Genomic DNA, 15,307 nt, shown 5'->3' on the forward strand with positions numbered 1-15,307 from the left:
TGGACTGTACGAAGCAATACTGCAGAAAGGATTTCAGAAGTGGAGAGAATCTACTGTAGCCTACTTTATCCCATCCCAGCGCTGCCACATCTATTTTCAACCTAAAAAGATGGCATGAATGCCTTTGTCAGGCAGGGGAAGCAGAGTATGTCAACCTAAAACAAGGTATAGCGCGTGTCTCGTCAGGAAGCTGCAGACAAAAGAAGTGGGTGTAGTCTTTTTCCTGAATGCGATCACTTGTCAGCCCTTAAATCTTTTCCCTCAGTACTGCCCTGACAGGTAATGGTGCTTGTTAAACCTGATGAAGGTATATTGGCATTTCATCTTTATTTTCTATTTATTTATTTATTTTTTCTAAAAGACACTAAAATGTCTGAAAGGCATTTAGCCGCTGCTCAGAAAATGGATGTTTTACACGCTCAGCTTCACAGTAACACGAAGCGTAGTCTTGTCCAAAAAAAAAAAAAAAAAAAGAGAGAAGGAGCGTAATTTTACACGCAGCAAAATAGAGCCATTTTTTGAAGTTGCTTTGAATTTCCAGGGCTGCGTCGTTAGATTTCCTTTCGCAGTTTCGCTGTCACTCCTCCTCGCCCTCTCCCCAAAGAGTGAAAGAGAGAGGACAGTTTTGGGGCCGAGCCTTCTCCACAGTGTTCATTAGCATAACATCAGCACTGTGTGGGGGATTGTGATGCAAACAAGCTCAGATTGGCTCGATCCACCCCCTTCTTTTAATAACTTAGGTGCTATAAGATCTCCTGCTTGCTCACTGTACAATGGGCCGGGGGAGGGATAGAGGAGAGTGGATTTTGTGAATAAGAGAGAAAAAAAAAAAAAAAACTTTCGGCGTCGGTGCAGGTTTTGGGATGTCGTCGAGCAAGCATTTAGCCAACATTCAGTAAATACAGATAGAGGGTGGAGCCGACAGGCGGCGGGAGACAAAAAGCAATAATGTCCCCCCCCCCCAAAAAAAAATATGTTTGTCATAGGCACAAATATTTTGAAGAATATGTCCTGCTTCCAGCTGACCATGATTCAGGCCTGACATGATTAAAAAAATTATGTAAATGTTTCTGTGGCTTGTGTTATCATCCCCTGCCACCCACAGTAGGACAGCAGATACAGCAATCACTGCTGCTGCACCTTGTGTATGTTTAATATGTGTTTGCTCTTTTGTGATAACAAAAAAGGGGAGGGGGGGGGGAAACAAACAAGGCTTTCTTTTTTTTTTTGTTCCTTTCATTTTTTTTTTTTTCCTCAGTGAATAACTGGACCAAAGTCAAGGAATCTAAAGACACAAGGAGAGAGAACGCAGGCAGATACAGGAGACTGTCAAGCGGGCCGCGATAAAACATTCACTGGGAAATTATCTCGCTGTCATAAGGCCCTCCTGTTTTGAATACCAAAGGGATTCAAATTCCCCAAACAAACTCTGAAAGGTTGACCAATTTCGTGCTCTGCCAAACGATAGCGGATTGCAGTACAGGTCGCACCTTTGAACCGCCGCGCCGGAGGTAGTCTGAAGCAGAGATTCTAATCTCTGTATCTGTGCATAGGTAATCCACTGAAGTGTAATTGCTACAGCTCTAAGTTATACAAAATAATGACAGGGGAGTAAGACTCACTATGAATATGAAGTGAGTGTGATAACAAAGTCCCATGTCGGGAGAGAAGGTAATACTTGGACAAGGGCTCTTGCTGGGGAGGAAAAGCCTCCTTCTGAACAACAACAAGCATCTCTGTGAGGCGGTTTCTGAACAACATAATACACCAGGTCACGCACATGAAAGATAATGTTTTATTCGACTAATACGGCTGGTTCAATATATCGATTCATCGTTGGTTTAACTCTTCCTTTACCTGTATCTATGGGCATGATCAACAACCACTGTGTTTGTGCGCGGCATAATGGTCCGATGAGCGTGTGAGAACACAAACGAGACTAACCCAATTAATATGGTCTCGTTAAAAAAGAGTGCAAGTATGAGACGCTCTCACACCAAGCCCCTTCTAATACATGAAATTCAATGACTGTTCAAGGACTTTCGAAGCCTGTTTCCCTTCAGAATTCAATAATCCTACATAGCAAAGTTAGAGACAGTCAAAGTTAATTACGATTTTTTTTTTGTTTTGTTTTGTTGTTTTTTTTCCACGATTACTGGCAGGCTTTCAGTTTTTGCTCGGCTTTAGCTTCCTCGCTTGCTTGTCGTAAACCAAACTCGACTTGAATGACTCTTGCACGCATTCAGAATGTGGCTCCTTCTTGAGGCAGGTGGCGCAAGACGCAACTGCAGGAGATGCATGCAGACAGCATAGCAAAGACTGTCTACTGATTCTAAGTAAACAAACCAAAAAACAAAAGATTCAAAGGAAATCCAGCTTCAAGTCTAGAGAAATTCAAGCATTCCAATGACTCCTTTCAACTAATGTAGACTTTCAAAGCTGCGATTTTTCTCCTAAAATTCAAAAACTTTCAAGCTTTTTAGAGACACATGTTAGTCCAGCCTTTCTCATCGCCACCCTTAGCTGTAGCATGGACGTGTTTTGATAATGAATCATTGAGAAATACCGTCAAAAACCAGCAACTCGACTGAGTTTATGCTCAACTACAAACATATTTTAAACTTTGTCATCACCATGGCCATGTGAGACCTAAGGCCTCATTAAAAGTCAATCAACACTTAACGGCATCCAAAAACAATGAAAAGATAATTGCAAGAAATTCGGACTTGATGTGTGATTTGCATTCCACCAAGTTTACGCAAATGTCACCTAACCGAAAAATCCACCGTAGCTTCAAAGGTGACATTCTTGTCTCGCGAATAAATATTCAGCCCTGTCCTGTGAATATTCTTCATCTATGTCATCCCTCTAAGATTTTATACACCAAAATATCCACAGCGTCAATTAGCACTTTTTGTTTCGGGCTATCGCTGCATGCTCCAGTTGTATGAATCGCGTTATGAAAGCTTCATTACACTTTTCTGCCTTGGCACAAAAAGCATTTAACTTCTGGTAAAGTTTAAATATCAAGTATGGCGCCGAGAGTGACTCACGGCCGTGTCTTCAGAATAGTTTTGCACTTTCTCAGAGTAAATGTTTGCGCAGCCCCCCCCGCAACCTCCCTTTGCTACGCTGCCTCCATTATGCACCGGAGCCTACCAGCCTTTTCAGGTGAGAGAATAAAAGATGCATTTTTCGGCCCTTGCAGTGAAATGAGTAGGCGTTGCGCTGTCTGCTACATTCACCTCATCTCTTGTCTGATTGTAAGGCTCAGCTTCAGTTTTCTGGTAGCTACATTTCAACACGACTGTGCACAGAGCAAAAAGTTCGTGGGGTTCATCTTTCGGCAGATATTTTTGAAAGCTACGCTACATATCTACACAAAATAATGTTATCAGGCAAAACATGGCCAACTTCACCAACCTATGGGAAGGTCTCGGGCTCTTCGAGGTGCAGCCCTTCGCCTACCCCCGGGCCTGCTGGACCCATTTCTGATGGTAATGGCTGTAGGAGCCGCATCCTGTCTGCTCGCTCCAGACTCACTAGTAATCAGCTCGGGCTGATGAATGACAGAAGTGCCACTGGCTCCACTGCAATGACAAAAAAAAACACGCACCCGTTTCTGCCCCCACATTTGACTGTCCTCTTTACGCTGCTTTTTTCTTTTTTTTTTCTTCCCCCCCGATTTCCATCAACTACTAAAGAATAGCACTCATCACATTGGTTCAGCTGCTGCCGCTGAAGCTAAAAATGAAACGTGTGTTGCCGGGCACAGATGCAGCACTCGAGAATGTGTGCAGCTTGCTTGGAGCGTTCTGTCTGGTCATCATTTAACCCTGCTTTGATTTTATCACCGAGTGATTCATGGGGACACAAACATATGTTGGGCGCAATGCTCCTGGCTGTTGTTTCTTATGTGAGCACAAACACAAGTTCACTGCAGATCGAGATTACAAATGTGAACATTTGCCTGGTTTCAGTTTTTCTTGCTTTTTAATTAATTTGACGGTCAGTGTCATCATCGCCGACTAGGGAAGGTTCCTCGAAAAGTAATGTCAGGTTTTATAGAGGTTTTTTTTCTTTTTTTTTTCTTTTTCATGTAGTCAGAGTCGGCTTTGTAAAACAGTCCGTAAAACCTAAAACCCAGCTTTTTTTTTTTTTTTCCAAAATACATTTTCAATCAACTTTCACACTCCGAGTAACACCTTCAGTCTCCTGCTCAATAGACGGGTCATGGCGTCGCCGGGACTGATTAAACACCAAATGTGATCGTAAAAAAAAGAAAGGACATAAAAAAAAGCCCAAATAAAAAAGCCAAAAAAAAAAAAAAAATTTCCTTCTTTATCAAAAATAATGAATAATTCTAAAAGGATCGGTGAGGATGAAAAATGCACAAAGCTGAAAAGAAATCTGCCAAAATAATGATACCGAATGTCATTTAAATTCCAACGCCAATACCTTCGTTGAATAAAGGTGACCGGCGATTCAAAACATCAACCCTACTCATCACGCTGCCAAGAGACGCATATGGCATCTTGTATGTACCTTTTTTCAGTCTGTTGATTTAAAGGTACCTATACCACTAAACATATATATATATATATATATATATATATATATATATATATATATATATATATATATATATATATATATATATATATATATATATATATATATATATATATATATATATATATATATATATATATATATATATATATCATTAACTGGAATGTCATATTGTGACTTCTTCTTGCATCTACAAATATGTTGTCTCGCGTCCGGCATTAACATACCAGGTGTGAAGCCGAGGCTGCAGTTCTCACACTCAGTGAGTTTGCTAGGCACTGACTAGCCGAATTAGACAGACAGGTCGGACTAATGGATAAAGCAGTCAGGGTACGTGTGATTTATAGCAGAATTCACACCAGCAGAGCTGCCTCACACCTCATTTAGAAGGAGGCCTGGTGAATTATTAGGGCAGCCTGTATACGTATTTTTCCTTTGCAAATGCCAAAAAGATCAAATGAAAAGACGCGCCGAGGTGTCAATATTAAGCATTCCAGTTTTCATCAGAAAATGCATCAATAAGTTGATGTCTCAGTCCACGCACACGCGCGCACATTTAAGAGCTCAACTTATCTGCAGTATTTAAGATGTTCATTACCTAACCCCCCGGCAGTGGAGGAGGAGTTGGATCCAGCAGGCAGCACTGAATGCCAGGCCTGGCACAGCTGTACAAGCAAAGCTGTAAAGAGACGTCACCGGCCACTGTCGCTCAATCTTCCCCTGTGTTAATCCCACACTATCTGCATTCACGTCAGACCCACTCCTCGACGTGTCCCTGCATTGCTTTTCACACTCCTAAGTTCAATTTGGCAGGAAATAGGACATGTTGCATCACTTCTGCTGGCTGGAAAATCCTCTCAGCATTGTTCCCCCTCCAATAATCTTTTGCTGTCTTTTCTGAGACAGCATGATGATCCAATGGTCATTTTTCTGCTAGATGTTTTCCTGCTTTCCCTGTCAGGTATTCACCGGAACCGGATAGCCAAAAAAAATGTTTATACTATTCCAGTGCTAGAACCCAGCCCTGTGACTTTTAACAGCAGCGCGGCAAATATGAGCACATATGAGATTTAAAAGCCTTTAATGCTCCTGAATCTCTTCTTAGCTGATCAGATCATCTTCTCAATGGCCTCAATACACAAGCAGGGCGCTCTGTGTGTGTGAGTGTGAGAGTGTGTTTGTGTGTGTGCATGTGTGTGTGTAGAGAAGAGTCAGCTCCATTTATCTGTATTCATCCTTCACAATATTAAGGAGAGACAACTTGCTGTCATATCAAACCCCAGACTGTTACTGTAGCTGGACAAATGCACTGGAGAGCGAACGCTCAAGCGGTGGTCTGGCTTTAAACCCTCGCGCCACCCCCACCATTGTTTTACAGACAGGAATTTTATACCCAAGCTCCAATAGAACCAAATCCTGACCCTTGGGGCAGAGATTTTTATTTTAACATCTCTTTTTGGGACTGACATTTTGTCCTCTGTTTTCAAATGTTTTCCCATGAAGCCTTTCTCCAGTTGACCCAAGCAGCGACCGTCGCCTCTGGCTTGTCACGGAGAGAAAGAGTGATGCGGTTCTGTGGGCAACAGAGAGGGAGGCTCTGTACTGAGACAGCAGCAGGTGCAGCTGTGACAGTTGCCGTGTTGTTGCTAGCCCCACACTGTAGTCAAGATGAGGTTCACAGATGTAGCCACTCAGTGCAGTGGTTTATTGGCTGCCTGAAACAATGCATCTCTGTCAAGAACAGCTCCTCCTAAGGCCATTTCAGTCTAAGAGTGCTCCGTATGAAACAAGGCGAAGAAAAACCTCATTCTGACACACAAGGTCAATCCCGCTCCACAACAACACAATCAAAGCTCTCCCCCCCTGCTCTGCCAAAACACAAAACAAATTCCAACCCGAAGCAATCACGCTGAAACATGGGCGTTCCAGCCATATTTTCATGTCAAGCGGTTTTGTCTGTGTCGGGCAAAAAAATAAATAAATAGCGAAAAGGGAATAAAAAAAAAAAATTCCTCACTTAAATACACAAGTAATGTGTTAATTCTTCTAAAATGGCAAAAGTATTTATCAATAATTGTTATAATTCTAATGATATCTGATTCAATAATTAGCGCACGCTTTGCACTTACTATTGCTACAAGCACTGTTTGTCAGAACACATTTATGATAAATTATTACCAAGCCTCTCTCACGCGCATGCTTCTCAAGTCAACCAAGTACCACCCAAGGCTGCACTTTACCCCCAGGTGGATCTTGCGAGACATGCATTCCAATCATGCGACACAGAAAATTAATGGCATCCATTTTGCCTTGACTTTTTTTTTCCCTTTTTTTTTTTCCTTTTTTTTGGGGGGAAAGAAAGCCAACCTGATTCCTTTCTTCAATTCAGACCTCTCGAAGTAGTCCGCAAAAAAAAAAAAAAAAAAAAAGTCCAATCCCAGGGTTGGTGTTTTGTTGAAATTCTCAGAGTGGTAGAGATCTGAGATAATATGACTATTGTTTTCCTGTAAAGCACCCAGTCTCTGCTTGTTCAATTACTGGAAGGAGCCTCAACGAGGGCGGTTAAATCATTCGCAGAGACATTATCTACGCGGAGAAAGACAGAGAAATGGAGAGAGAGAGGGGGAGAGAGAGAAGGGAGGGAGACGGGGGAGAGATGGGAGGGAGGCAGGGACAGAGAGAGCGAGAGAGAGAGAGAGAGAGAGATAGAGAGAGAGAGAGAGAGAGAGAGAGAGCAGACATAGGGGCCAAACTTTAGTCTGCAGAGGAAACAGAAACATTTTTTTTTTTTTGTGGACCACACATGGAGGGTACAGCGAGGATAAAAGCAGCAGGATTCATGATTAACTGCAGGAAATTAATAGACTAATACAGCTCTCTCTGTTTCCACGCCAAAAACCACATCATAAGATACAATTGTTTTCATTACAGGTGATGATGGATATCTGCACGCGTTATGAAAATGCGCGCCGAATTTTATGCGAGAGCGGCCGCAGAAACTTCCACTCTTCCTCGCACGGGGCTTGTCCCCCCCACCCCACAAACTAAATGCAAACTCGGAAAAAAAAAAACTCTGTCAGCGTGAGCAATCATTAAGAGATAATTTGATTGTTTTTTTTTTGTGTGTGTGTGTTTTTTTTTTCCTCAACCTCGGCTGCGTTTGATGTCTCTGGCATGGTAGCAATTGAACAGACAATTATTTTGTTGATTAGCTCGTCTTTTTTTTTTTTTTTTTTTAGCAACTTACCATGCCTGTGATATTCCTCTGAAACTCCCAGACCAGACGCTCAACTCCATCTGACTTGGCAACTAAACTGGGAGAACAAAGCTTCCACACTCCCCCAACTAAATACTGTACAATAAAATATCAGTCGTCACAGCCTCAGACATCCAGAATATGTAGATGTGAAATGAGCGGCCCGGGCGCTGCGCTAAGAAAAAAAAAATAAAAAAAGTGAGTGCAAACATTAGATGTAATGTGTTTTTCTGGCAGGAGCCCAAATGTACACAGTGTTTCAGAGTTCGCTCGTGTGCGTGGGTCATGTTTTATCACAGTTTGACTTTTTACTGTTTGGTGTGTTTGATCGTTTCAAATCAACGCCGACTCAAAAACTGCATTCCAACACAAAGACGCCAATCCAGTCATTGTCTACTCACGTTTCATGAATTGAGGTACTCTCAGCGCATCAATATGGACGCACTTAAGAAGAACTGGCGAAATCGGTCCGAACCAGAACCCGCCTCGGTTCCGTTTTCTTGTTTATACCCATCGGCAGACAATCGGTGTTGAGTGAATGTATATTTTTAGTGGGTTGTTGTTGCTATCTCGCACTTTACTTAGAAAATCATAGTTCGCTTAATGGCTAAATCATATGTAACTCAACACAGTGGGTAGAGCGTCTGACAGGCAGCCACAACTACATCTTAAGCACAGCACCAGGAAAAAAAACGGGGATGAAAAAACACTCTTAAAAATACAGAAATATGTTTGATAGAATATTTTAACAGTGCTTTCAAGTATAAACTTTGATTACTGAAGCACAGCCCACCATGAAATATACATTTTTTTTCTTTTAAAGAAACAAAGATAAAAAATAAAAAAAAGGGAATAAGGACTTCAACTTTCAATGAGTCACAATTGTCAAGGACAGCAGCAGCCTATATGGAGGAAATATATTGCTCTGGTGTGTTTACCCACACCATCCCTAAATAACAGCCCTGTCTCGTTGGAAAAGGGGCTTTTAAGTGTGGATGTGCTTCGCTCTCCTATAATCCAGCCGAGACACTACTCCTTCCCCTGGCAGACGTCCGCAGATCCCCCCTCTCTCCCAGCCAGGCCCTGCTCTCGGCTGCTATGGCAGAGCCGCAATAACTGCTGTTTGCTCAGAGCCTTGCCTCCCAGGTTCTCCTCTGTCACACAGAAATTGAATATTTTCCCAAATAGTGTTGCAGCTGTGCACAGATAAGGACAAGTCCTGTTCACATAGCACAAAGAATGAGACAGGGTCAGAGCGTGTGTGTGTGTGAGTGTGCGTGTGTGTGTGTGTGTGTTGTGCCATGTACTTTAGTCTTCCTTAAATTAGAAAAAAAGAATATTTCACATAACACTAAAAAGTTTTAAATGTAATGTGAGCATTTCACAAAAATTATAAATGTATTTGCAGTGTCTTTATCATAGAAAAAAAAAAAACGTCACAGAAAAATAATATAAGTGATAAAAACTAATTATCACTGATGTGATGACGCAAATTTCGGATCCATAAAATAATAGTGTTCAAAATAATCCCTTAATTTTATCGCACAGCGCTGTTGACATTTCTATCCCTCGAGTTGGGAGTGACCTGAACACACACTGCTAATAACACACACGCATGTCTCAATTCAAACACGGGGAGTGTTTTAAACGTGTTGTGAAATGCACAAGTCACGATCGGAAACCAGGTCAATACGTCACACTCGATCGTTTTATGACCAGAGGACAGTTTTTATGGCCCAGTTCTGCACTTTGCACTTCCCTTTTCTTCTAAACACCTTTCAGAGACGCACGGAAAAAAAAAAAAAAAAAAAAAAAAGTGACGCAATGAACAAGAGATGCCAGACAGGCTCAGGGAGGCTGCCACTTAACCAGTGCACACAGAGCTGCGCCAGAGCCATCGGCTAATATCCGTGTTGTTTCTTGTCACCGGAGTTTGAATTGACCCTCACTCTCCACCGCCTATGTCCTTGCTGTGTAATGTTCTGCTCGGAAATTATTTAGGCAAGCAGAAAGTTTCACCTGCCATTTCAGGGGCACCAAATCCCCCGCTGCATCAAGGGGCCTTTGGCAAGTGGAAACAAATGTTTCACAAAATGGCAGGGAGGGGGAACACGCTGGCGCACACAACATTTTACTGATTGCCAATCGTAAAATAAAATCAGTCATGAAAGGGGAGGTATTTTGGCCCGCTGAAGGCCTGCACCTTACATAAAATTGGCCATAGCTTTCTTTTACAGCCTTGTTTCTTCCCCCTTAATGGCGAGCAGTTATCCGCACAGTATGGCTCCATGTAGGTGGTTTAGCAACAGAAAAGATTGCATCCGAGAACACAAACCCACAATTTACACGGCCAATAAGCAATGGGATGTAAATCTAAACGCTTTAACTCCCTGCAACACTCTGCTTCAGACGCACCGGCAACGTCCATCATTTTGCCGGGATCCTTTGCTATGGAGCAGCTAACACACCGTTCGAGGGAACTTGAAAGCGAGCCCTGTTCCTCATTGGGCAACAAAGACCGCGATGGCAAAGATAATAAAGGAAAAGGGTGAGCTCGAGTTTGGTGGCGGATAAAAGAAAAGACAACCCTACAGCGCAACAGTAGCACACAAACCACCCATCCATCCACAATGGAGCCTCTAAAACCGTCATATGGACTCGCCAATCGCAGCTCAGACAAAGACAGCAGGCGTGTGAGAGGGTACGACACGTCGAGTGAGGAGACGTTGCCACCGGTCAGCGTGTGCACACTCGGATCGAATTAAATAAATAACAAATTACCTTAATAAAGCCAGAGTGGAAGCGCCTGGCTCCTTGTTATAATTCAAAAAAAATCTGGAGAGGCCATGGAGGCTGCGTTATGATCTGTTTAATGCACCAGTCAAATATCCACCGATGGTACAAAACCTCAGCTGCTCTTTCTGGGGTGGTGTTTAGGGCGGGCGGGGAGGACTGGTGAAATATATGCCAGCAGAAAAAAAATGAAGCAACAAATTTTGATGCGTTCACACCCACTCTCCCATTCACACTCAGCGGTTCGTAAGAGTCTCATGTGCTGCGAGAGTGCGATATAAAGAGTTGAGAATGGAGTGAAATGTAGCACTCTGTCTCTTCCCCCCACTAACCCCCCCCCAAAAAAAACATATAGAAGTGTGCTGGGCCGTATTGATCTGCCAGTAGACACAAACGCACAAGCAAAGAGGGGCAATCTGGTGCTCTGGCAGATCAAGAGCAGCTGTAGTTCTTTGAAACCGGACGCACTTCCACCGAAACGAGGCTGTAGACTGAAAAAAAAAAGGTGCTCTCTCTGGCTGGACTCGACGGTAAAATGCTCATAATGGCACGCTCGGGCTAAGGACACCAAGACACCCGAGAAGATAGTTTCCTTCTTTTGTCCTCTCTCACCAAGTAGTGTGTGTTATTTCCAATGCCAGTGGACACACCTGTTTTTAACAGCCGCTCGCAATATGAATACAATTTTTCTCCTCATCATTCTGCTCCGTGCTAAGAATAAAAAAAGTAGTAGCCGTTCATTAAACGTTTTAGATTTTTGGTTTGAAATTGCTCGTGAACCGAATGTTTTCCCCCGGCATTGCACCACTTTGTGAGTTGTGACAATTACCCTGTTGTTTGAAAACAAATACAAGTGAGATTATGTTATACACAAGATGTCATACGGACCTACTTACAAGGAAAAAAAAAAGGGGGGGCTCGAAGATACACAAGTGTTTCAGTTTTCGCAGCTCACACACTCCTTCTCGAGCCTTTCAGGCTCAGCCAAAAAAGAAACCAGGGGCAGAAAATACGACTCCTTGCATTGTGTAAAGGCTCTGACCACTTTGATATGCTAATATGCTCCTTCCAAACAGCTGGAATTTGCACTTGCATTAATTCAAACATTTTCTTTTTTTTTTTTTTTTTTTAATGCACAAACACGTGAAAATGGAGCTCCCCCAATAGAGAGGCTTGAATATGAATAAGTGTAGCTCCTGCAGCCTGATAAAAAGCTTGTACTGGCTTATTTCTTTCACATTCCTAAAAACTCAATACTTATTCACAAACAGGCTGCCTTTGTATTTAACTGAATGCAACTTTGTTGTGTGTGGAGAGGGAGATAAAGCCACTCCATCCTGCAGACACTTGGTTCATTCTTTTGTTTTCCGTCATGTCACTGAATACAGCCTTGGAAAAAAAAAAAAGGCTAAAGTCTCTTCGATCAGGACTGGATTATACAAAAATGCATTTTCGACTGAATGCTCAACACATGTCCCATCTCACGGTAGCTGTGGACAGCTATGATGAATGTGCCCCACAGGGACATTAGGGACCAAATGAGACACGTTCACGGACTAATCCTAGCAGGAATTCGTAGCTTCCCCCCTGCTTGAGATCAGGAGGCACACAATCTGGGGGAAAAAAAAGCAACTACCAGATCTGTGAAGACCGGGGCTAAATTTATCCCAATCCACTGATCGATCACGAGACTGCTGCTCTGCTCCGGGGTGCCATGCATCAGCAGCCGGCCGCTGTGTGTCTCCCGGGCCGGGGGAGGCACACACCGCGCCGCGTGTGCGCTCCTCGCCGCCTGCTCTTTAACACATGGTTGACAAGACGCGTTCGGGATCGGTCGGCCTAAATAATAAATGCGCAGTAAGAGGATCTAATTTTACTGCCACTTTGCGCCGGCCGGGTTTGAGTTAAGTTTAAGCGGCCAAACTGCGTCCTCTTTTTGTTGTTGTTGTTTTGTTTTGTTTTTTTTTTATTGGTGCGTGTTTTCATTTCCAGATTTCCTCCCCTCTCTTTCTTTTGATTGATTTCCATGACATTTCCTGCGCTTGTAGCGCCGTTGCATCATGAGCTCTGCTCAGGTCCAAACTAATTATTACATCGAAGCTTGACTCTGTGTGTGTGCGTGCGTGTGTGAGTGTGTGTGCGTGTGTGTTTTCTTCCTCCTTTTTCTCTTTTCTTTTCGGACAAATAGCACCAGTCCCAATTATAATGGATTAGCCTGTGAATGCTCTCAGGAATCACACACACCGACATCGCTCCTCAGGTCACAGCTCCGAGCATAAATCCCCCAAACACCACCAACACCACCACCACCTCCACCCCCCCATTCAAACCAGCAAGACCAGCAGTAATGGATTTTAAAAAAAAAAAAAAAAAAAAAAAAAAAGAGGGGGGACCACGGTGACCAGGCACCACCACCAAAACTACACTTCAGGAAGAGATTCACATTAAATAGTGCTCTGACTCACATGAACGCGCCACTTGTTTTATTTGTTAAGTAGTTCCCTATCAGCCGAGCAAATCAATCACATCTGGTTCTGTTCTGATTAAGCTTCTTTTTCTTCCTCAAACCAACCACGGCTGTTTAAATCTCCCATTCAAAGAGGTGCCCTGCTTTATTCATCGCTCAAGCCCTAATTGCGCGTAACCCGAGCCAAACTGACATTTTGCACTTTTGGAGAAGTGACTGCTGTCTTGTTTTGTTGGGTTTTAGGTTTTGTTTCGTCGGGGTGAAAGAAAAGTGGGGGGCTATGAGAGGTGAAAAAGTTGCCACCACTCCACTGCGAACTTGTCAAAACGCTGCTTAGGGCTCTGATTTATAAACTGTTGATGAAGAGAGGAAAGAGAAGGAGGAGGAGAAGAAGGAGAAGCAACGACTTACCTTTGGTGGAATAGCAGTGGAGCCTGACCGGCTGAGATGAAGTCAGTAAAGGATGTGTATTATAAAAAAAAAAAAAAGAAAAAAAAAGAAAAAAAAAAAGATTAAAAAATAAAGAAAAAAACAGGTCAGATTGTGGAACGAGAGTCTGATGGGAACTCCTCTGCAGCGGAGAGAGTGAGTGTGCAGCTCTGAGGCATGCTCCCCTGATCTGGGACGAGAGAGGCTGGCGATCAGGCGGCAGGTCCCCCTCTCAGCCCGTACATTCCCCTGCACCGGACACACACTTCCATGGCCGAGCAAAAAAAAAAAAACAAAAAAACAAACAAAACAAAAAAATAAATAATTAAAAAAGAAAAAGGAAGAAAAAAAAAATGCTGCTCAGTCCTGCCTCATCAACACATCAACCGCGCACCTCGTCTCACTGCTCGGGCTCTCCTTGTTTGCGCGCCTCACTTCCCGGAGCCGGCAAAACAAGACGGAGGGGAGACGCGGAGCCCGGGGACCCAGAAAACAGAGTGACTGAGAGGGACAGACACGAGTGGGGCTTTGGAGGAGGAGGAGGAGGAGGAGGAGGAGAAGACTCTCCGCTCTTCGCTACTTCTCGCACCCGCCGACGTCTGTCTGTCTTTCAGTCTTTCTGTCTTTCCTTCCTTCTCTCTCTCTCTCCCTGGCTCCTCCTGAGTGAGACTGTGTGAAGTTGTTGGGATTTTTTTTTTTTTTTTTGGTTGTATTTTTTTTCTCTCTCTCTCTCTCCCTCTCTCTGTCTGTCTGTCTCTCTCTCTCTCCCTCTGTCCCCCTCTCTCTGTCTCAGCGGCTCGCCTCTGGAAAAGATCCCGCTCACAGTGTTGAGACACTTGGTGGAAGCAGCGCGGAGCGGGCTTCCAGTAAACAGCGCCAGTGCAGTGGAGAGCAGGCTGCCGTCTGCAGGAGCCGTCTGAGCGGAGGGCTCCACCGAAAACCCGACGTGGACTTCCCTTCCCCCGGAGCCTGGATCCGTTGCAGGAGACTAATCACATCAACTTATTATCATACCCGGCAGGAATCAGCTCGGATTTTTCTTCTTTTTTTTTTTTCTCTCTCTCTCTCTCTCTCTACAAATCCATAAAGAAGATGCAACTACGTCATAGAGAAAGTAAGGAGTTTATCAATACACCCCCCCCACCACCTTCTCTCTCTCCCTCAATTTTTTGGCCCCCCCCCCCCCCCCCTTTTTTTTTCTGCTTAGAGATGCAACACTGCCTTCCCTTTTGGGCATGAGAGGCCCACGCTCTGTCACAGTAGGCAGTCCAGCCTATTCAACCAATGACAGAGGACTTATTCTACTGTAATACTACCGAGCATCAAAAGGAACATGGAAGCACAGATAGACTTTTTCTCTCTCGCACCCCCACCACCTCCCCATCCTCCTCCTCCTCTTCCTACCCCCCTCCCTCCCTCCCTCCCTCTCTCTCTCTCTCTGCAACTGGCCCCCACAGGATCACACTGGCCCGGGCAGCCGTGGTCAAGCTGCTGCTGCTGCTGCTTGCTGCATGTGGTGTGTGAAGCCAAGCCGTCTCTCCAAAGGAGAAAAAAAAAAAAAGCAAGAATCTCTCTTCAATATTGAGCCTGTGTTTTTCTTTTCTTTTTTCCCCATGATTCATTATACCACTCAAGGGTTGTTGTTCTTTTTTATTTATTTATTTTTTTTTGTCAGGCTGCCGCAGCTTTGACCCCTGCGCCCCTTCTTATGTTGCCGGCCCACGATTGGTATTCGCTGTTCTCCTTGAGATTTCTGAGGGGCGCTCCTTCTTGAGATGAGGCTGAGATGT

At 43.8% G+C, this 15,307-nt stretch overlaps 1 protein-coding gene across 5 annotated transcripts in view; it reads right to left on the reverse strand.

The window, feature by feature from the left end:
- Positions 1-14,426, reverse strand: part of adgrl2a (adhesion G protein-coupled receptor L2a) — a 100,929-nt gene extending 86,503 nt beyond the window's left edge. Inside the window, exon 1 of one of the 5 annotated variants that reach the window (XM_037113621.1) lies at positions 13,500-14,426. The gene's annotated coding sequence lies outside the window, so the exon portion shown is untranslated. The remainder of the gene's footprint in view (positions 1-13,499) is intronic. The other 4 variants (XM_037113639.1, XM_037113640.1, XM_037113642.1 and 1 more) reach the window with 4 other exon arrangements.
- Positions 14,427-15,307: the final 881 nt, after the last annotated feature.

The sequence above is a fragment of the Acanthopagrus latus genome, chromosome 11 (assembly GCF_904848185.1).
Source record: "Acanthopagrus latus isolate v.2019 chromosome 11, fAcaLat1.1, whole genome shotgun sequence".
Classification (NCBI taxonomy): Eukaryota; Metazoa; Chordata; class Actinopteri; order Spariformes; family Sparidae; genus Acanthopagrus; species Acanthopagrus latus.